Here is a 22,987-nt window from a genome sequence, read left to right on the forward strand (position 1 = left end):
ACACTGATTTTAGCTGATTTGGTTTTTTTGCTTCATTATTTTAATTGGACAGTATCATGTTAGAGTTCATTGCTCAGCTATATTGCTATACGTAAAACCCATCACAGACTCTGTAACAACAAATTATTGAATAGGCCTTCTCTATATAGGGTGAAAACATTTTATCAGCCCTATATAAGCTTTCTACTAGAAAACAACACTCATTGGCTTGCTGTAGGCACGACGTGCACAGCTTTTGAAATGTTTTTCCACTCTCTATTTCAGATTTGCCCTTTCTAGTCCTGTCTTTTCCCATAGGAAAAGGGCAAGAAAGTGCTTGGAGGTCCCCGCCATTGTGGGAGCTGCCCTGGCTCCTGCAACCCCTGCAGGACTCCAGCCTCTCATCAGCCCCAGGAAACCCTTGCAAGGCATAAACACACATCCCGTATCCCTCCAGCAGTGCCACAGGATTCATTCACAGAGTTTGTGATTTTTGGAGCTGATAGCAACAACAGTGAAGTATTGCTCACATTGAGTACGCACTTTATTTGTACAGGATGTCACAGAGGGAAAGGAGTCCTTGGTTGATCACCGTTGTGCTTACTTTACATTTTTTTCTTCATTCTATTTTTTTCTTCACATTCATTCATTAACAAAGTTATTAAAATAGGGCTATAGGCCAAGGAATTTTATTTCAAATATAAAAGTTGCAGAAAAATAAAGCAACAGTGCTGAGTGCACACTTTCCTCCCTGCATGGTGTAATCAAGTTAAATAGCAGACGGTAGAAGGGAAAGGCAAGTTTATTGTCTCTGCATTACTCCCACATGCTGCATACTTCAGAGTCTCCAAATTCAGTTTAGAGTCATTTGAAGTCTGTCACCTGTGTGATATTCACCTTTTATTCAATTATGTCAGCTCTTTTCCATCTTGACTTTTTATTCTCATAAGTGTAGAGAAGTGTTGCAGAGAAAAATGGCTTGGCATGGTTTAAAACCAGCTCAAGATCAAATAGACTATTGATTTATTAATGGCAGAAATCAGCAATCGATGAACTGTGCATTCAGAATCAACAGAGAAATCACAATATTACATACTTACCACCAGTTGTTAGCAAACACCTATACATTGCTAACCACTTCTCTAACTAGCAGTAACTAATAGCAACACAGATGCACACCCCCACCTCTGACCATGTTCACCCCTCCAGCTGGAGGTGTGGGTGCTCTTACACTGTGTGCACCCACACCGATCCCGCAAGCTGGCAGGAGAGCTCCAGGAGCTAATGCATGTGGGTCCCCACATGCTGCCCCATCCCATCACCCCACCAGCTGGGCGTAGACTCCTTGCAGCGTCCCACAGGAGGACGCTGCATCCGGCCAGGGCAGTGCTGTAACACCAGCAGGGCAACCCATGGCAGTGTCAAACAAGGTGTCAAACCAACTGTTGCTGCAGTTTCCTCTCCGAGGACTCTCTCCACATCACAAATATTCATCCTTATTTCTTTTTGAGCTGACTTCTCCTTTGTTTAAAAAAACCCAAACATCTCTTCATATTTTCCTGGTTAATATTTAATCCACCTGACAATCAGCTTCCTCTTGAACGTTACCAATTTTGGCCCTCCTGCCTTAACAGCCATTGTTATCCAGGCCATTTTTCCAAGGGAGGACTTTAAGGGCATCCCTACAAGAAGTCTTGACTTCATGAGGTGTATTGTATTACACACATGCTTCCCAGTGGACTACTAAGGCTGAGAATGCTGCTGTCATCCTCTAATACTGTCAGAAAGCATTTTCTGTAACTTGCTCTCCAAAATAATCTCAGCTAGCAGAAACCAATGTCAAAAGACAATTACCATGAGATTTAATGCAGCAGATATAGTTTTAGAAGTATATAAATGTTTTTAACAAGAATAACCATTGGAACAGCTTACATACTGATGGTGCATCATCCATCTATTCAGATCAAGACAATCTGCTATTCTTAGAAGATATGCCGTAGGTCAAACAGAAATTATCATACAGGCAACAGTGATTTTTCTTGGCCTTTGTTACAGAAGTCAGATTAAAGGAGAGTAAATACAATTACCATATGTCTAAATTTTCCAAATATGTGCTATTTCCCACCTAGAATTTAAGTAAAATCCTATCTGGAATTAAAGGATTTGGGCCATTTTTCTGAAACTCTCTACTGCACATGTGTAGAGGACTGCATGCATACTGTGCTGATGACCTGGGCATGCCACATAAGCCCAAAAGACCCTACCGAAGTCTGACTGCGCAGCCCCAGGTCAGCAGCACTTTTATACAATCCTTCCCAGATGTGTCACATTCACTGTATATGTGCACATGTGCTGTAGAGTGCATATTTCTGCCCAGAAAATCCCACCCAAAGTTATAGGAAATCTTATCATAACAGCTCTTCCCACCTTAAGGTAACTGACATATTTAATTCAGTCCTACCCTTTAAGGAGAAACTTTCCTGAGACTGCAAAAACTGCTGCCAGCCATGGGCAATGAAATACAAGGAGATACTTCATGAACTGTGTAGAAATTTGAAGGACAGCGTGGTGTCATTTATATAAGCATAAACCAGGGAAGTGAGGTAACACTTAGGTTAAAAACCCAAACAAACCACCTTCCTTTCCAGTCCCTTGCTCAGCAGATGACATTTCTCTTAATCTTCTTATTGGCAAATCTTTAACCTGGCTTTATTTCCTCCTGGTTGGCCCCAATCAGGAGACTGCAGAGCTCTGAAAAACAGGTGAGAGTACTCAGACAGCTCTGTTTCTCCAGAGTAAGTAGGCATAGCTGTCTGACTGGGGCTTTTTGTGTGTTTGGTTGGTTTGGTTTTTTTGGTTGTTTTTTTTTTTTTTTTTTTTTTTTAATATTTTCAAGTTCTTCATTCCAGCTGTCCCTGGAAGTGGAGGGGACAGTTTAGTCCAATTTAAGCCAAGTTCATGTGTGGTATCCGCTCCTACTTTCTCTTCTCAAAATGGGAAGATGACCAAGGGACATCCAATCAGTAGGAAAATGATCTTCAGGGATGCTTCAGCAAAGATCCATCAAAGTAAATAGCCAACACAGCTGGAAAAAATAAGAGAGAGCAAGACCTCACCGAAAGCCAGATGTCCAATGCACATTTTCCTTCCTATTTTTTAATTATAATTTTTTAACAACAGAAAAGTATGCTACTTTTTTCTTAAAATACAGGCAGGAAAGGAGACTGCTTACGAGTTTAAGTTAATGTGTTTTATTGTTCTAATTACTTTGAAATCAGTTTAGATATAAAACGTTATTGATTGGAGAAGAAACATATGCTTCTTGGCCCGGCAATACTCAGTGCAGTCAGTGTTAGATTTGTTTTCTCTCTGTGTACTTTCACAAGATGCCTGTTAGTTTTGGATTAGTTGCATTGTAGAGTTAAATTTATATGAAGGGATTTAGCAGACAAAAACAGAGGCCTTTTAGAAAAAATTGCTTTCCTGCAGATTTTGACGGAAAAAGAGATATAAAATGATGGGGAAGACTATAGCTGAAGAATAAGAAGTCTGTAGGGAATGTTTCCTTGCACAATTTAAAGCTTGGTAAATCCAGCACTGAACTAATGTACAAGGGATTGTGACTGAAGCAATGCCAAAAGGAAGAAGAAGGGAGGATCGAATGTCAAAAAAGCCAGAGTCGTATTGAAGAAGTCAGTCTGGGGGTAGACTGGTAAAAGAACTTGGAAACAGAAATGCCTTGTTCGGGCCAGATGTCTCAGCATCTCCGTACAGGTGTGACTAATATTTCCCCTGATACACAACAAACTTGAGGAGAAAGAGCATTCATCAGGGATTTGAGAGTTCAACTCTTGGCTCTGTTATTGACCTTTTCTGCATGTACAGCAAGTCCTAATCCTCCCTCTTTACGTCAGTCTCAGCTGTGAGCTCTCCTAGAAAGAGAGTGTGTCCTGTTGTGTTTGCAGCTACTAGGCTATGGTAATGATTAGGCATGTTTTCAGAAGCATGGCAAAACTCAAAATTTTCCTTAACAGTTCTATTCAGCAACAGCTGATAAATTTTACAGTTTTTCAATCAAGAAGCAGGCACATAATGGCAAATGGGAGCTGTTATAAAAGGAGGTGGAGTGTCACTGTATATTAGGGATGACAAAGTCATTATTAGATTAGACAAAAGAAAGAATACAGAGAAAACAGTAAGAACACGTAACAAGATCTGTTTATGAGGAAAATGGCTAAGTAGAAGTTCTTCTGGTGGTCATGCTATGGAGCCCAAGGCCAGATTCAGACCTTTGTAGAGTCATGATTTATCATGGGAAACTCTAAACCTCTCTGATACAACCTGACAACTAATACTCTTGGTAATGAGTTATCCTTGGTGTTCAATTTCATGGGGAGATTAAAAAACAAAAAAAGAAAGAAAGAAAGAAAAATGTGTTAAGTATTTTTTGGATAATTGATTTTTGATACAGAACTGGACATACTTCATCTACATGGATATCAGTATGCTGCTTGTTATGAGAAATTACTAGTGACAATAGTAACTGAGGATTGTAAAGGAAAGTGCTAGGGGAAAGCAAGAAACAGTTTTGAAAGCCAGGAAATGTAATCTGAAAGGAGCATAGTTTGAGTTCAGCCACCTCAAGACAAGTTTGCTTAATCCCAGAATGAATTGATATTTTCACAAATGAAAAATAGGAATTTTGATAAAATCTGCTTGTGACACCTCTAAGTTTTGTATCAACACAGACATGACAAACATCACACCAAAAGCTGGTTGAGAATAAGAATCACAGATAGGGATTGAAATCAAATCAATTAGCACAAAATGCATCATTTGGAAAGAGTTGAAGATGAGGAACTACTTACAGTTTTTTATCACCGGATGACAATGAGCTGGCGGGGCACTGCTGTGGCCATGCAACCCTAGGACGAATGGAGGAACTAATTTAGGCACACATAGGGGAGTATTAACAAAAGCGGTTAAGTTGCTGATGACATTTCATTTAGCAGACTAGAGGTAACTATAATCCTCCTATTTTAAGAAAGATTTAGTGAAAAACAAAAGCAGAACCAGGATCACTTGAGGGATACAGGGAACATATAGCTTGCATGGCAAGCAGCAGCTAAAGAGCTTAGCTAGTTTGCTCTTGTAAATGAAAGGCCCAGTCAAGCTTGGGCTAAAAGCTTTTCCTCCCCTTGGGTGAAAAGACCTACTTGTATTAAAGGCAGTTTCAGTTTAAGAACAAGGGCATATAGACTAGTAGAGAACTGGCAGAGAGAAAATTTTGGTTAGAAATCAGCTACAAGGTGGTTCCCAGCAGTTAGAAAAGGGAATTTTTAGCAAGATAGTAAAGGGATCATAGTAAAAATAAAAATGAAAAGTTATAATATATACATTATCTGCTTTTGATATAGGATTCATCACATTTATCAAATGGAATTGAGGACAGCAGGGAATAGAGAAAAGAACTCGGGGGATCCCACCATGCATTATAGTCCAGCTTCCTGCCACAGCTCCTTTTGTGCTCCAGGAAATATTCCGCTATCATCTTATCTTCAAAGCCACTCAACTCTTAAATTATAATTATCCTCCTTTCAAGATTTTTATAGCCCTTTCCTCAAGCTATACAATTACCTTTCTGAGTTGTCCACCTTGAGATCTTCATAGTCTTCCTACTTGGGCTGAACATTTCCAACCCTAACCTCTCCACCTTTTAACCCCCCTCACCAAAGATAAGGATCTTCTCAGCCCTTCCCCTGAGGCCTGTATCCTGGCTAAAGTCTTTTTTCCCCCCAGCAACTCTCAGACTAAGCTCAGATTTTTCCTGAAGAATCACCCACCCACTCAACACCCTTAATCTGTCCCAGGTGAGCTAGCTCCTCCAAAAAGTTTCTTTGGGCCAACAGGGAAGAGGGAAGCCTTTTTCAAGACTCCTGATCCTGAGGCATTAAAGGAACAAAAGGTTTTTTCTACTTCTAAAAAAACATCTTTTCCCCTGGGAGTAATTTCTTCTTTCCCAAGACTGCAGTTTTCTCCAAAAACTCTCCCAAAATAAGAAATGAAATGAGAATCATTGGTGTTGCAGACCTCCACTAACTTCAGAGGACCAGTATCTTATTACTGCGCATTGAATGGTTCATTTTATATTAACATTTGAGTATAATGGTCACTGAAAAATAAACCTTTTTTGTTTCAGCCTCTGAAAACTGAAATTACAGGTATGTTTGATGTAGAATGACTTGAATCACAAAAAATGCTTTATCCCTCATCTCCTGGTTAACACTTTTGGCAGACTTTAAATTGCAATCCTACCAGAAAGAGTGATATGGTTATACTTAGAGTTTGGGTTGTAATTATTTTAATCGAGATTGCTTATTTGTAGTAACTGGAGTTCTATTTTCTAGAGTAACACATAACTAAGACTGTAAGCTTAGCTTTTTTTATACATACAGTAAGTTGCATACAGTATTACAAGAGTTCTGAGATTATTCTGATCCAGGTGCTCCTCCTTACCCCCCCAAAAGTATTGTATGTTGTGGGTATTGTAAGATCCCAGGCAAAAGAACAGAAAAAAGGGAATTCTGGTTGAAAAAAACTGAGGAAGGGCAATGGCTCCTCTCCTGCCTCAAGGAATAAACAGACTCTCCAAGGACTGACTGCAGCTCTAACAGGGATGGAGACTTTGCATAGGTCATGGTGTCACATGCTCTGTACTGCATGCAGTCTTGTAGATATTCATCAGAAGTCTTCAGCATCCTCTTATGTAGTCCAGGCCTTTAGTCAGACATTTTAGAAAATGAGGAGAATTACTGTATTTATAACTGATAAACTGATTTTGGTCTCAGAATCAATGTTTCTGGGCATCACCTTTAAAACCTACTTTTTTTTTTTCTTAATTAAAAAAAGAACACAAAAACCACACCAACAAACAGATTTTTAATATATACTCACAAATATTGATGCTCAATTGGGCAAGCTCTGTAGGATTTCTGAGATGACTGATGGTGTCCCACAATAACAGGTCTAGTACTGAACCATTTCTTCAATAATCCAATATATTCATACACTGGCATCCCGATAATCAAGTCAGCTGACACTACACATAAGTGATCACAAGATAGCTCCAAATAGATCTCAAATGGTATAGGGATTTTTTATTGCGGAAAAATTTCAGTCGCATCATTAAAATGACAAAACATTTTTGTGTAGACAAGATAAACGTTCTCGTCTTTCCAAGGCTGCTTTTAGTGCAATGTAACATACGTGGGTAATGCAATATTTCCAGAGTGAAAAATCCTGAGTCACTGAATGGAGCACATCACCATGGATTGGCTCACCCATTCTGCTATATGGTTCTCCTTTCCAGCACTGAAAGCTGTCACTAAACATACAGATTTGGCGTTCTTCAGTGCAATCACACAAATGTCGTCTGAATCATCGCTTCAATGCCTGGAATCTCTGGCAAGAAGAGTTGCTGGTGATTCCCTTAGAAACCTCTCCTGGGATGGATAAGTGACCGCAAATGATGAGAGAGAGGGCAAAGACAGATTTTTCCTTGAATACTGGTGCTTCCTGGTACATGTCTGAGGACATGCTAGCATATTGCAAACGGAGCCTGCACTGCTCCATGAAAGATGGTGCTTTAAGCAACAGGCAAAACATCTGCTCAGGCCAATAGCAAGCTTAATATTTGAACACCAGTTTCTTCAGTAATCTAAGATCAGCAGCTCAACCAATCTGTACAAGATTGGGGCTGAAGCACAAGTGAACCACAAGGAGTAATCCACAAAAGTTCTGCCTGCCAGCTAGGACCTTAAACCTTCCCTGGGAAGGTTTCTGGTGCCAACAGTTATACTGTGGCACATTCCCAGAGATGCTATTGTCTTGGTGAATAGCTTCTGTCCAGGAACATTTGGGTTACACAAACTCATCAGACTCCCAAGTCCCTGCATTTTTCACACTCTGTGTCCTGCCCACCAAGGAGCTCACCTTTGCACCGAAGAGGTGTGAGGAAGTCCTACACAATGCTTTACCATGCTACCACATAGATTTTTTTTTTTTTTTCTATTCTCATGAGACAGCAGCAGTTCTTTCTACATAAGAGTGTAAAAACCAACAGTCATTAGTGGCTCCAAGTGTTCATATTAGCAAGGGAACTGCTAATTAGTTTTAACTGGCAGCAGCAGCTCAGCTGGGGGGGTCACCAAAATTTGCATTAAGAGTTAGTCATTGTAGCTGGTTTTTGCCCTCTGCTACCCTGGAGGAGCCAAGGTCTTCCAGCAATTATGCCTGACCTGAGATGGTTTTTAATTTAAACATGAGGATGTGGGGAAAACTGTATGAAGACACATGAGCCAAAAGAGGGCAACACTTTCAAAAGCTGGAAAAATACTGTTCCAGAGAATTTATGCCTCTAGTGTGGGATTGTAAATTCCATCACCAAAGCAATGCTAATGTAGCAGTGCTAAGGTTATTATGTCCAAATCCCTTTATGAATCTGGATTTATGTACCTAAAATTTGTCAGAAACAATAAAACAGGACATTCTTCAGTAAAAAGGAGAGAAGTCTGAGATTTCAACTTACTCTATGCAAAGGACCCTCTAGTCCTCACAGAAAGGGCAACTCTTTCAGGCAATCTGGTGTTAATGACCAGAATGTTTCACCATTCAAAGAGGAAAACCATAAGTGGGTCATAATTATGTAAAAATAGTCATTTGCTACATCAGATCAATTCAGAGGTTGCCATTTATCATTTTAAACTACAATTATCAATTTATAATGGAAAGTCAAATATGTCTAAGTTACCACATGGGAGTATCTCTTTCACGGAGGACATATTTTTATAATTATTTTATTATGTAATAATAAAACATGCCTATAGTAAAAGATTCACATAATAGAATATATACACATAGTACTTTACAAATGGTAATTTAAACTCCGTCATTTTCCTTGTTTTCTTAATGTTCATTGTACCATATGCAGGGTCACGTTTTGAATAAAATTACGAATAAGGGAAGAAAGTTGTGCTGAGGGCTATTTTTGGCTAACAGAGACATCAGGATATGTTCGTCATGATTTCCCAAGTTGAGTTTTAATGGGTCATAATAATGAGGTTTATTACTGCAGATTTCATTTGTGCACAGGGGGTCTCAGATGCCCCAATCACAGCTGAGATCCTAAGTGGGCTATATGCACAAACGAAGCTTCAGAAAGCTCCAAGTATAAAAATGGGAGTTTCCTCTGCCCTTTATATTTCTTTCCCCTACAACCTGCTCAGCCTTCCCATCCTCTGGGCTTGTTTGCTCCCCTCTCTTGGCCCAGACTCACTTCAGCTCCTTTGCTTTCAAATTTTAAAGGTGCAGGTATTATTTTCACCTACTGCTTGCATTGAATATCGCTATCCTTTTCCCCACCCCTTGTCTTTAAAATATTTTATACTTTCTAGGTTTGACCTCTACATTTCTTCTTGGGAAAGTTTCTTTCCCAACAGGAGCGCTGGTGTAGAAATAACCTAACATTGCTAACATTGGTGTCCAGCTATATAGCTCAGTGCTGGCTATTTCTATTAGCATGAAATCACATTGGAAAAGCCCCTTAACAGTAATAAAGACTTCCTGTAGATTCAATAGCCCATGATATAATTACTAAAATAAAAGGTATGAAATCTGTTACGCATACTCATACTTAAAGCTAACCTAGAAATCAGAAAACATACTAAATGAACACCTCTTCTCTCTCAGATGGGGGGAGAGGGGGCTAGGATTTGAGTATTTGTTAAATTTGTTGTTAGATATTTTTCCTGTATTTGGAGTCTAACTCCAGGTTCTTTTGAATTTTACATTTTTTCTGGAATCCTGTGTGATTAGCCAGTCTTGACATAAAGTGAAGCAGTGAACTGCACTGTGCTATGAAACATGTCAGTGATAATTGCACTCCACTTCAGTGTTCCCAAACCAAAGCTCCCCTTTCAAATGGTTTCCTGCAAAAAAACACAACAATGAAGTCTCATTTCAAAAAGGGAGGCAAACAACAGTGGTCACTTGAGTTTCTTTCTTATCCCAATTTCCACAGAGGCCATTTTACAAAAGAGTCAACAGACATTATAAATCATGAATGTGGAATCACAGAACCGCAACTCTCTATATCGTAACTTTGAGAGCATTAATCTCTCTGTCTGAGTCAGAACCAAGCAGTCCTGGAGGAGCACCAAGAACACAACCTTTAACCATGACCTGAGATCACTTTTCCCCTTTTTCCTTGATTTTACTTCTTTCAATGAAGAATGCTGCAAAAACTCCAAACCTAAGCAGAATTTTGGGAAAAGCTGCTGTTAAATTTTTTTGTTCTTGGTGCTTATTCTTCTGCTATTAAAGGTAAAACAAATAAATAAGTCAGTTAATAAATAAAGCAATTTTAAACCAATATTACAAACTTGGACATCTTTTGTCATTCAAAACATAGAAATAGTTTTCTCCATCAAGCATAACAGACTTATTAGCTATTAACACATACCTAGGCTGAAGAAAAGATAAAAGGAAGGAATTTTTGTCCTATTATTTTGCAACACATACAAAAAATCATGTAGTATTTGCCAGTTTCCAAACAATGATGTTTTCTGCTGTTTGTGAAACATTCTATTCTTACTTTTGGTTTTCTAGGGTTTTAAGCTTAGCTTATGCTGTTAGGAACAGGCAGCCTTATTAACTTACCATATTGTTTCTCCACATGAAGCAGATGATTTTTAGTATTCTTAGTACAGTTACGAAATCTAGTTTGGAGATTTATCTTTCAGTCTGTTTTTTAGGATCTCCTGTGAAGATATGGGTTCAGATATCAGAGACAAGATAGGTGTTTTTAAGGAATGTTTCCCCACTCTTGTATGGGCATTTCTAGCCTTTTTTGGTTGTCTGGGTGACATAATTCTGGGGCACTGCGGTTGCTCAGTTCTAGCCATGTGGTTTCCATGAGACCGTTGGATGGCCTGGACAAAATACAACACATTCAAAAAAGTGCAAATAGAGTATGCGCAGATACTGGTAGTTGTCTTGTCTTGGGTGTTCATTGTGATGGCTGTGGAGGTGTCTTGGAAATGTATACATTATTGTCTAGATCTAGTCTGTGTAGACATTTAATCTATGGATGTTTGCTTCTGATGCCCAGTCTACTCGATTCCACAGCCCTACTCATTGCAATTGCCTATTACAGAACTTGTAACACCATGATGCATCTTTAGGAAGCATCTGTTAGTTAAAGTAGGGTACTTTTTTTTTCATGTTATGTGTTAAAAAAAAATCAACTTTTGCCATGTATCATGATAGGATATGTCTGTATCATGGTTACAGGACTAATAAGTCACAATGACATACAATAAATAACATAGATATATGTGCTTGCAAGTATATACTTTCCAGTTTAGGGACTCTCTTCCTCCTTGTTATCACTGTTTTTTCCAAAGGTTAAATACTTTGCAGTAGAGATCATTAGTAACACTGCAAATGGCTGATGGTAGAACTGCTACAGTGCACTTCCCCACTTGCTAATGTGTAGCTCCTCTAAGCAGCTTTGGCAGGTTTGGAGCCATGTTACTAAGATTAATTTAGCGCAGGTAATTTGGACCTTTATTGCTGAGCTGATGTGTTAAAAAGCTATAGAGAAAGCATGTAATGTGTGTGATTAAACTCATACATATAATATGGAAGGAAATGTGAAAATTTATGCACTTTCTGAAAAATATTCCTTTGTCAGCCAGCCAACACTCAAATAATGGAAGAATAAAGTGTAATAGAAATGAATGTGCATATGGTAACTTGAAAGTGTCATTAGGCTTTTTCCTTCTGAACTGATTAGTCAAGGGCCAGTTCATTACACGTAATTTAGTACTAGTCATAATTATGGTTAGCCATAGTAGCTAAAATATTTTCCTCTCAATACTTTGAACCAAGCACATTATATTCTCTGCTCCTACCTTATTAAGATCATTTTTGTCCAGAAAATTGAGCATGCAAGTAAATAATGAACACAAGGACCAAATGGTTGCAGCATACTGACTTATCATGGGGCAGCTTGGGAAATTACCACAGCCAAAGGAAAATCTACCTCCTGAAGAAAATAAAGTGTGATGTAAAAAATATTTTGGCACTGACACCTAGGAGCATAATGCACAAAGGCCTCACTTATATTCTAGGTATATTCAAAAGCAAGAGGCATCTAAAATTTTGCCTCCAAAGTTGTATAGGCATTTAGTGTATTCAGCACAAAACCCCACATCCACAGACAACCCTTTCTGCCATGAAGACAGATTTTGTTCGCCTTTTGTAGGTAGCAATCTCACTCAGGCAGCATGACACCTCAGCAATATGTTCTTTTGGGGTTCAGAATTCACTGCTTCACTCTCCCAAAAAAGTGCACTAACCCCTGGGCTAAAGGGAAGCCTAGGGAAAGGCAAGTCCCATCCCCTTTCTTGAAGATGTGCCTGTACAAAGAAGGGACCAGATCCTTTGCCCAGGAATATGATTCTTTTCTAATGAATTGTTTAACAAAATGTACTCCACTGAAAGATGGGAGATTTATGTTTAAATAGGCTCTGCCTGATAAAGCCACGGACATTAAACATTATTCAAGAGACTTTGGAGTAATGACAGTGGATATTGGGGTGAATTATGAAGATTACAGTGAGTTCCCTGCATCTTCTCTGTGCTCACGACGCTTGGTGCAAATACTTTGAAAAACTCCCAATGAGATACACTGATGCTCATGGATCCTGTCAGAGGAAGGATTTTACCCAGACAGCTCCATTACCTGTCACTTCATCTTTGATATATTTTCCATCTACGTAAGGCACTTCCAAATATATGGGATCCTGTAGGCAGCCTGTAAAGATATGCCAGGCACAGAGGAAACCATATGTCTTGGGGCCATGAGTGCTCATTTGTGGAGCACTATATAGAAGAGGAAGGGGGGTGGATGTTTTGAGGAGGTTCTGCCATCAAAAGTAGAAGTTGAAGAAATAGGACAGAGAGCAAACCTGTCACAGATAGAGCAAAAGGCCAATTATGCCAAAATTATTATTGATTTAAACCAGTCTTCTTGACATGAAGGCTGGTCTGAAACAAGAGGCAGTAAAGTTCTGCATGCTGTCATCACAGTTATAACATTTCACAAAGCATAATTAGCAAGTTCTACCTTTATATGCAAACTACAGTTTGCTCTGTCTGGAAAAAAAAAAATACTATCTTGGGATTTTAACATTGCCGCACCTAACAGAGAGGTTGACCTCACAACAAATTGACAAGTGATTCATATTGTAGCCCAGGGAGTAATCCCTAGTGAAAGGGACATTGCATTTTCAATGCTGGAGGTGGGACACACAGTGCTTCAGTGCTTCCTGACTGAATCAGGAATGAAGAAATGATGAACAAGGAGGAGGGAAGAAATTCTGAATCTGAAGAGATCCCCAAACATGGCGCTTAGAAGAAAACATTGGATCCAAGGTGACATCATCTTCCAAGAAAGCAAAGATGAAGGAGTTAGTCAAGAAGTAGCTCCTCAGCTAGAAAGCAAAAAAATATCTTAATAACTTTTCAGCTGGATACCACAGGAAGAGAATTCTAAGCTAATCTAAGTGTTAGGGCATGTAGGGTACATAATTTTCTCTTAATTTACTTTCACTCCTCCCAAGAAAATGCAACCATGTCATTTCTATTTGAATTTGTAAATACATTCCCCATGTAAGTTGCTCTGGATTAAGGGTGATTTTGTGGCAATAGGGAAGTTGGGAAAATGGAAATTCCTCACAGCTAGTCAGGAAAAATCCCTGCAGGCAGTAGGTAAGGGACAAAACATATTAAAGAGAAAGGGACAAAACATATTGAACAGAAATTGCAAGGCGGGACTGATAAAATCTAAGGATGAATTAGGATTTCTGGAATTAAATAAGCAAATTCAATGAATCTCATTGTAGCAGAAATTAGGTGAAATGAAGTAAGAATATTACGAGTATTAAATGCAATTAGAGAATTAATTAAAAAACAATAATAATTAATAATTCTAGAGATACAATCAGTTAGATGTTCGCCCACCTCTGCTCTGGTTCTTTTGCTTGTGAGTCACTCTCTTTTTTTTTCTGCCCACCGTTCTTTTCCCGCTTGTGTATTTCTGTCATTTGTAACTGAAAAATCTTTGGAACAGAAGCCATCATCTCAATTCTGACTGAAAACCCTGGGGTATGTTAGAGGAATGTAAAATGAATAATCCCACAGAATTTAATAAAAAAGATTGTCCCCTCTGTAGAAAGAACATTAAAAAGGGTATTTCAATTATAGAAGAGAAGGAATTATTTTATCCTGACTCCATAAGTGTCAAGAAAAAATTGCCTTTTCTTTCAATAAAGCCAGAATTTCACTTCATTTACTTGAGAAGTAACTAGCTCTGGATGCACCCTAAGGACGGCCTTTTCATAAAAGAGTACACCTGGGAAGCCTAGAAATAAGATCACAAATTTCCTGTGTTTGTGTTTTCTAAGAGAGAGAAAGGCTGGACAAGGTTGCAGTGGTCCCCATACTGTATCCTTCCAGAAATGCAAAGGGCACTGGAGCGAGAGGCCAAGTTTACTGACCCCTTCAGTACTCGAGTCTTGCATTTGCCATGCTTTCAGGCTCCCAAATGAGAGTGAACTGGCCAGGAAGTTTTGTAAGGGAGGGAATAGAAGTAGGATAATTTGGCTAACATAAGTGTGATTTTTCTGTGATTGTGTTCTAAATTACATTTTTATGTGCATGAAAAGACATAACGGAATTACTGCACCATTACATCAGCTGGGTAACTTTTTCAACTCAACGTTATCTATTCAAGATAAAAAAAAGTTGCTCAAAAATTTTGAAAAAAACACTTTATTTAAAAAAAAAAAAAAAATCCTAGAGAACTGGAGAACAATAAAGACCAAAACATTTACAGTAACAAATCCTAACATTAGCTCCTTCACCAGCTCACTCTCTGATACATTGGCAGTCACTGATGCATTAGAGGCTGGTTGCAGAATGGTGACTCTCCAGCTTACTGAACAGGTTTCATTTGACATGACAGGCAATTGGGAGCCATCAACACATCCAAAAAAAATCAGGTTACTTTCTCCTGATGACTAACTCAGTGACAAAGATTTTACCCTTGTTTTCAATGTTCGGTTTCCATATCTATAAAATAAAAGGACATCATCAGCAAGTTTCCAAGTTTACCTGAAACTTCATTGTGGAAGGGATTCCAATAGGCCACCTAGTCCATTTTCCCTTGTAATAATTGCATCAGTTCTCTCTTTGGCTTTCCTGACATGTCTGTCTAAGCATACTTAAAATCCCTTCATGATGGAAACTCCACTATCTCTTTAGGCACATTATCTCAGTGTTTTATTATCTTTATCTCAGAAGTCTGAATTTTCCTTTCCTTGCATACTTGAAAATATTTGGATGCTCCCCCACAATCTTGTCTTCTTCAGGCTTAACAATATGTTTTTTTTTTTCCATTGCCCTCATAAATTATGTTCTTTAGACCTTTAATGATTCTGGACTGCTCAAATTATTAAAGTGAGAAGCCCCAAACTGAGCACAATGATCCAGCCAAGGCCTTAACGGTCCTGAGTACAGCAGAAGGATTACTACATGTGTCTACAGGCTGTTTATGCTGTTTGTATAGCCTAATGTAGTGTTTGAAAGGCTTTGCAATAGCATGAGATTTTTTAATTATAGAAGGTATGTGACCTTCTATAACCTCAGATCCTTTTCTGAAGAGCCACCAGCTAATGAATAGTTCCCATCAGCTTTTTATGTAATTGATCATTTCAACTTAAATATACTGCATGGAAATTGCCCCTCATTTTTTTGATTTTTGGTTTTCTTGGATCATTGTAGCATCATGTCCTCTGCAGATTTATTGAGGTTAATCTCTATTCTGTCACCTATGTCATTAATGAAAATATCAAACAGACATAGACCCAGGACAGACTGCTGCACGTACTATTTAATAACAGCCTTACATCCTAATGAACAATTTGCAATTTTTTCTATGGTGTAATTTATACCCAGTTTGGCATCCATCCTTTAGCTGTCTCACAAAGAACACATTTTTACCTAGCTTTTGAAAAAATTGAAGAACTTTACTAAAGTCAAGATATGTGGGACTATCAGCTTCTCCTTATTACCAGGCCTGTTTGTTGAGGAAAGAAAAGTGAAATACTGTGCTTGAAATGTTTAGTTCCCAACAAATCTGTTTTGTCTTCAATCTTTCTTCCTTCAGATTTATAAATTTTTACAAATGGTTGGATCATTTTTTGCCATAATTTTTCTAGAAATTGAACTTCAGTTGACTGGTTCACAATTCCATAGTCTTCTCTCTTTTCTGTTTTGAAGATAAGCTTCATATTTGGCTGCATGGTTTGGTTTTTTTTTCTGGGTTTTCTTAACCATTCTGATACCATTTCCAATCACCTCCAGGCCTAGTATTTTCTCTCCTGCTACTGCTTTGCTATAGGCTCCAACATTTGTTATTATTTGCTGTTCTCCCAGCTGTCTGCTTACAGCTGACCTTTCAGTGGTGACTGAGACCATAAGGCATTAAATATCTGAGCCGTTTCTGTACTTCCCTGTGTAGGACAGCAGAATTGCCCTTTGCTTTCTCTTTCTTCTGCTCCCAATGTGTATACAGAATGACCCCTTATATCCCTCGCTAGTTGCATCTCAGTTTTGTGCCTTTCTGGTTTTATCCCTCCCTCCCCTTTTAGTTTATTTTTTGCCTGACCAAGTTTCTGGGTTTTGTATGCTTCTGTCTTGTAATTGAGGTCAACAAAGAGCTCATGATTTAGCCAAATTGGTCACATAATATGCTTCCAATTCTCCCTCCACTTTGGGATGATTTGTATTTATATCCTTCACTTGGGGGATTACTGCCAATAGTGGGAAAAAATTAACAGTCTCTTAGTTGCTTCTATTTAACTTTTTGTCTAATCCCAGTTTCTCTTATAAATACAGGCTCTCATCCTGAGCCCTCGTTATGGTAGATCCAGTTAGCTATTATTATCTTTTCATGTATCCTTTGCCATATATATTTGTGCCAGGGTTAATTAGGGAACTTTCAGCCTCTTGATTTCCCCTTTCCCATCTCTCTTTTCATTTCTCAGGAAAACATTTCAGTTGCCTTCTTTTTATCAAGCAGTTAAGTATCTAGTGCCCCTTTGCCCTTTGAAAAAATGGTTTCAAGATACAGAAATGCATGCTGCTGGTATCTGGTATTAGCCTGGAACACCCTACAAACCATCAAAGGCAGGCACAAACCTCAACAACATTTTCAGATGTTTACAGGGTCTAAATCTGGGACACTGTAACAGGCTTGCTAATAATTTGGTTTATGATGATCCAGCGGCACTAGCCAAGTGCAGTCACCCACAGCCCAGAAACCTTTGGATGACACACGCAGCGGAAGAACCAAACCATGGCAGTTAGCTGGCTGAAACAACCCAAAATCAGTACCACCCTTTTCCTCAGGGAGTTTCTGAACTGCTCAGGAATAGGGTGTTTTCCCGCTGCATTGAAGGGTAGAGATGGAGCCTTTTTCCTGTGGCAAGCTGACTCTTGAAATGAGTGCAGAAATGGTTGCAAGATCAAGACCTAGGAAGTACAGAGAAAAACATATCAAATGTTTTGATATGAATCTGGCCCTCAAATTATACATTACTGATTTTTCAGGTAGGCAGCAATGAAGTTGCAACTAAAAGTCCAAGGGCAATCAAGAGAGACTTCAGGGCCTTGGGACGACTGGTTAAGGGATCAGGAGCACAAGTAGTGTTCTCCTGTATCCTCCCAGTTGCAGGGAATGATGAGGAAAGAAACAAGAAGAGCCAGCAGATCAATACTTGGCTCCGAGCCTGACGTCACCAGCAGAATTTCAGGGTTTTTGATCATGGGTTGGTCTATGTGACACCAGGCCTGCTGGTGACAGATGGGGCACACTTGTCTCAAAGAGGGGAAAGGGTCCTCGCACAGGAGCTAGCAAGGGCTCATGGAAAGAGCTTTAAACTAAATTTGAAGGGGGAAAGGGATAAAACTAGGCTCACAAGAGAGAAACGTGAGGGTGGCACACCAATGTCTGAGGGACGGTGTGTTAGCGAGGTCCTTTGGTCTGCCGTCTCAATCGAGGGGGAATGGAGTTCCATGCAGCACTAAAAATGCAAGGGCTATGGATGTGTTAGAAACCATGGAAGTGCTTGAGAATGTTCACGTAGGAACTAGACCTTCTCCCCCTAAAAAAGTGGCGGGAGCAATAGCCCAACTGAACTGCATCTACGCCAATGCACACAGCGTGGGCAACAAACAGGAGGAGCTGGAAGCCATTGTGCAGCAGGAAAGCTATGATGTAGTGGCCATCACGGAAACATGGTGGGATGACTTGCACAACTGGAGTGCTGCAATGGATGGCTATAAACTCTTGAGAAGGGACAGGCAAGGAAGGAGAAAGGGTGGGGTAGCCCTGTATGTCAAGGAGTGTTTTGAATGTCTAGAGCTTAACAATGGTGACGATAGGGTCGAGTGGTTATGGGTAAGCATGAAGGGGAACACCAACAAGGCAGATATCATGGTGGGAGTCTCTTATAGACCACCCAACCAGGATGAAGAGGCAGACAAAATATCCTATAAGCAGCTGGGAGAAGTCTCACAATCGCTACCCCTTGTTCTCATGGGGGACTTCAGCTTACCAGATGTCTGCTGGAAATACAATACAGCGGAGAGGAAACAGTCTAGGAGATTCCTGGAGTGTGTGGGAGATAACTGCCTGACACAGCTGGTGAGGGAGCCAATGAGGGAAGGCGCCCCGCTGGACCGAACAGAGAAGGACTTGTGGGTGATGTGGCAGTTGGAGGCTGTCTGGGCATAGTGATCATAAAATGACAGAGTTTTCAATTCTTGGAGAAGTAAGGAGGGGAGTCAGCAGAACTGCTACCTTGGACTTCCAGAGGGCAGACTTTGGCCTGTTTAAGGACCTGGTTGACAGAGTCCCTTGGGAGGCAGTCCTGAAGGGCAAAGGAGTCCAGGAAGGCTGGACACTCTTCAAGAAGGAAATCTTAAAGGCGCAGGAGCAGGCCGTCCCCATGTGCCAAAAGACGAGCCGGCAGGGGAGAAGACCAGCGTGGCTGAACAGAGAACTTTGGCTGGAACCCGGGAAAAAAAGGAGAGTTTATGACCTTTGGAAGAAGGGGCAGGCAACCCAGGAGGACTACAAGGATGTCGTGAGGTTATGGAGGTTGGCTGAGGCCAATTGTATGAGGTTCAACAAGGCTAAGTGCCAGGTCCTGCACTTTGGTCACAACAACCCCATGCAATGCTACAGGCTTGGGGAAGAGTGGCTGGAGAATTGCCTGGCAGAAAAGGACCTAGGGGTGTTGGTTGACAGCCACCTGAACATGAGCCAGCAGTGTGCCCAGGTGGCCAAGAAGGCCAATAGCATCCTGGCTTGTATCAGGAACAATGTGGCCAGCAGGACTAGGGATGTGATCATCCCCCTGTACTCGGCACTGGTGAAGCCACACCTCGAATCCTGTGGTCAGTTTTGGGCCCCTCACTCAAAGAAGGACATCGAGGTGCTGGAGCGTGTCCAAAGAAGGGCGATGAAGCTGGTGAAGGGTCTGGAGCTCAAGTCTTCTGAGGAGCAGCTGAGGCAGCTGGGGTTGTTTAGCCTGGAGAAGAGGAGGCTGAGGGGAGACCTTATCCCTCTCTACAACTACCTGAAAGGAGGTTGTAGCAAGGTAGGTGTCAGTCTCTTCTCCCAAGTAACAAGCGATAGGACAAGAGGAAATGATCTCAAGTTGTGCCAGGGGAAGTTTAGACTGGATATTAGGAAAAATTTCTTCACTGAAAGGGTTGTCAAGCATTGGAACAGGCTGCCTAGGGAAGTAGTGGAGTTCCCATCCCTGGAGGTATTTAAAAGACATGTAGATGTGGTGCTTAGGGACATGGTTTAGTGGGATGGCACCAAGTGGGACTGGGCAGTGTTAGGTTAACGGCTGGACTTGATGATCTTAAAGGCCTTTTCTGATCTAAACAATTCTATGATTGCATGAAATAGATGAGGATATAAAATCATATTAGCAAATTATGTGAGTCACCAATACACTATTTATAAAATAGAAAACCTACAGGGCTTATTATTAATTGGTAGCTGTAGATTATAAATAGGTCTTTTTAAAACTGTAAGTATAGAAATAAATACAACAATTTGAAAGTTTTCTTATTTATGATAAAAACAGTGGAATTGACAGTACATTACAGTTGTAGTCTAGAAAAAAATAGGACCCTTGTGTCCCTAGAAAGGGCACGAAGTACATAAAATGTCCAACCTACCTCTTTTCCATGCTTCCGCAGTTTTTAAACTGTGGACCAATTTCCACAGTCTTCAGCTCCCTGTTTCAGGACTCTCTCACAAAAAATATCATTGGTATACTCATTGCACATGAGCTCAATGATAGCAGTTATTCATTGGTCAGTCCACCAAACCAATATATTTTAAGGAAACCTTTCAGCGTTTCAATAATAGCTTGTTTCAGACAAATTCCTTGAGATGAATTATTATAGGGACATGCTTTTAAAGCTGTTGAGGGAGCCCAACTAAATCCTATCTAAGCATCTAGCCCTCTAAATCCCTACCTATGTGTAGCTAAAATTGTTTGAATCTCCATAAAGAACTACTGTTGTACAACCCCCAACATGTGCATGTTTTACAGAGCTTGCAGGCAGATAACACACACTGTTGTATCACTAAAAATACTGTAGGTATGATATCTCTGCTTTTAAGATGACATACATCTTTAGACTCCATGTACTTTTTTTTTAGTCTTCCTTGCAGCGCCTTATTACCAGCAATGGTGTAGAACTGCCTTTCCTGGATAATAAAGCCTTTTCTGGTCAAGCATTGTTAAAGTGCCTCTTACTTTATTTAAGTGTTACTTACAAGGTAAGCTGTGAAACCATAGAATTTGTGAGTTAGGTTTTCATTGCCATCTTCTGCATTCCTAACCAAGGCACAGCCTGCTCATACTTGCCCATTAATACTCTGTATACTGAACATTTAAAAAACCGCTAGTGTACCTTGTCTATAATCAGCACAGAAAGCAATTAAATATGAAATTTGACATACTTCCTCCTATTTCCATGAGTTAAGCTATTCTGCTATAATATTTCCCCATATTGGCTTTTAATAGCAGTAGTCAAAATGGTGAATTTTCTCTTTCCTTTTCCCCTAACAGTTAATCAAAACTCACTTCCCAGCTAGAGAGTGCAGCATTTGCACAGTTAAACTGCAGCTGTTTCTCATATGGGTGAGCTCCAGAGATGTTACGAGGGATTCGAACCCTGGGAGGAGTCAGGCACAGAAGGAGAAAGCTCTGTCTCAAGTTATTTCCTGTCTTCCTAGTTATTAGAAAATCCTATAAAAATTATAAGAAACTTTTCATTAAAGTTTCTTTATGTTGGTTTTTATCTGCTCTCTCATGTTTTTTTTAATTCAAGTATTTTAAATACATGCTATTTTTTGTGATTTTTTAAAAGAGAACAGAAAATGACACACAAGTATGTTAACACATAATTTTGTTCACCATATAAATGACATGTACTTTATAAAATAAGAGACTTTTTAAACAATATGCAGCCATTGCCAGCTGTCTGTAGCAGCACAAGTACTAGGAAAAAACAAATTAGATTACTTCTCCCTCTTTCCATTAGCTATACTTTTCTAAGGGCAGTTTCCTAAGGGAAAAAGGCTGATACTATCACACTCCCTTTCTGTCTCTCCTCAATTTTGAACCCATTGCCAATTTCAAGTAAATTTAATAGAAAGGGAGAGGCTTCAAAGGTAACTAAGTTCCCCCACGTTGAACTAAATACTACAGTGAAAGAAACTATGAAAAATATATCAAATTTGTGATGAGCTTTACCACTGCTAGATTCCACTTCTCCTTTACTTGAACAAAGGGAGGAAAGCTGCAAATCTGGGCTCAGAGGAGTAAAAAATAGCCAGAAGTAGAAGTATGAAGCACAGCCCTTGTTCCCTGGGTTACGAGGAGGAAGGAAAAGGCATCCAGGCAGAGAGATGGGGTGAAAGTCATCACTCTTGGCTTATACCTCATTTGCCAGCATGGGAAGGACATGGGTGACATGTCCAGCTCTCATCCTATAGCCATGAAACATTGGTTGAACTCTTAACTTAAAGCAATCAAGAAGAGGACAGAGAGATCACTCCTTTGGGAGAGCATCACTTATAATGGTTGGCTTTGCGAAGTGAAGTTTTACTGTAAAATTAATGTCATAGTGGACACTAATGATGGAAAAGGCCTTTTTTCCACCTCCTTCCTCTCCTATGCCAGCCAGTAGGGTTCTCTAATGAACACTTAGCACTGCTTTGCCTGTGTGCTTGTAAAAGGACCAAAGAACTGAGCTCCCAGCATTTCCCTTAAGTATGCTAATGGCCAGTAACACCATCCACCCCCACCCCCACAAATTTTACACTCTGTTTTCAGCCTTCTTTCCTTATTTGTCTTCCATTTAAGTATGCCAAATGCCTCATTTCCCATAACTTGTGACCCACTTGGTATAATATTGTAAGGTTTGTGCATAAACAGGACTTCTGTCCCCTTCCTGGTGAATATTCAGGAAAAAATTCAGCCAAATTTGTTAGGACAGATACAAAATCACAATACCTCACTTTCTGGTTCCCCAAACAGCTAAGCATCTCACACAAAGTTGGAACAACTTTACCAGAATTATTTGAGTGTCTGTAACCTCATATTTACAGAGTATTTCAGGAAGATAGGAGAATTTCCTGAAATGAGGAGGTTGGACAAAAGAAGGGGGAAGGGGACATTTCTACATCTAATGATTATTTAGGAAACTTGATGCTCTTCCCAGTTGCCTACATGCTTACAGAAACGGAAATGACCTCAATAAGTCAAGTAGTCCACTTCCAGCTATG

The 22,987-nt window shown here is 39.8% G+C and overlaps 1 long non-coding RNA gene across 1 annotated transcript; it reads right to left on the reverse strand.

The window, feature by feature from the left end:
- Positions 1–1,456: 1,456 nt before the first annotated feature.
- LOC148057247 (uncharacterized) lies at positions 1,457–5,805 on the reverse strand. Its single transcript, XR_015699335.1, has 3 exons — positions 5,617–5,805; positions 4,848–4,904; positions 1,457–3,064 (listed from the first exon to the last, which is right to left on the reverse strand). It is a non-coding gene; the product is annotated as an uncharacterized LOC148057247 (long non-coding RNA).
- Between the last annotated feature and the right edge of the window lie 17,182 nt (positions 5,806–22,987).

The sequence above is a fragment of the Nipponia nippon genome, unplaced genomic scaffold, assembly GCF_047370975.1.
Source record: "Nipponia nippon isolate SJK-2023a ecotype South Korea unplaced genomic scaffold, ASM4737097v1 scaffold_1, whole genome shotgun sequence".
Taxonomy (NCBI): domain Eukaryota; kingdom Metazoa; phylum Chordata; class Aves; order Pelecaniformes; family Threskiornithidae; genus Nipponia; species Nipponia nippon.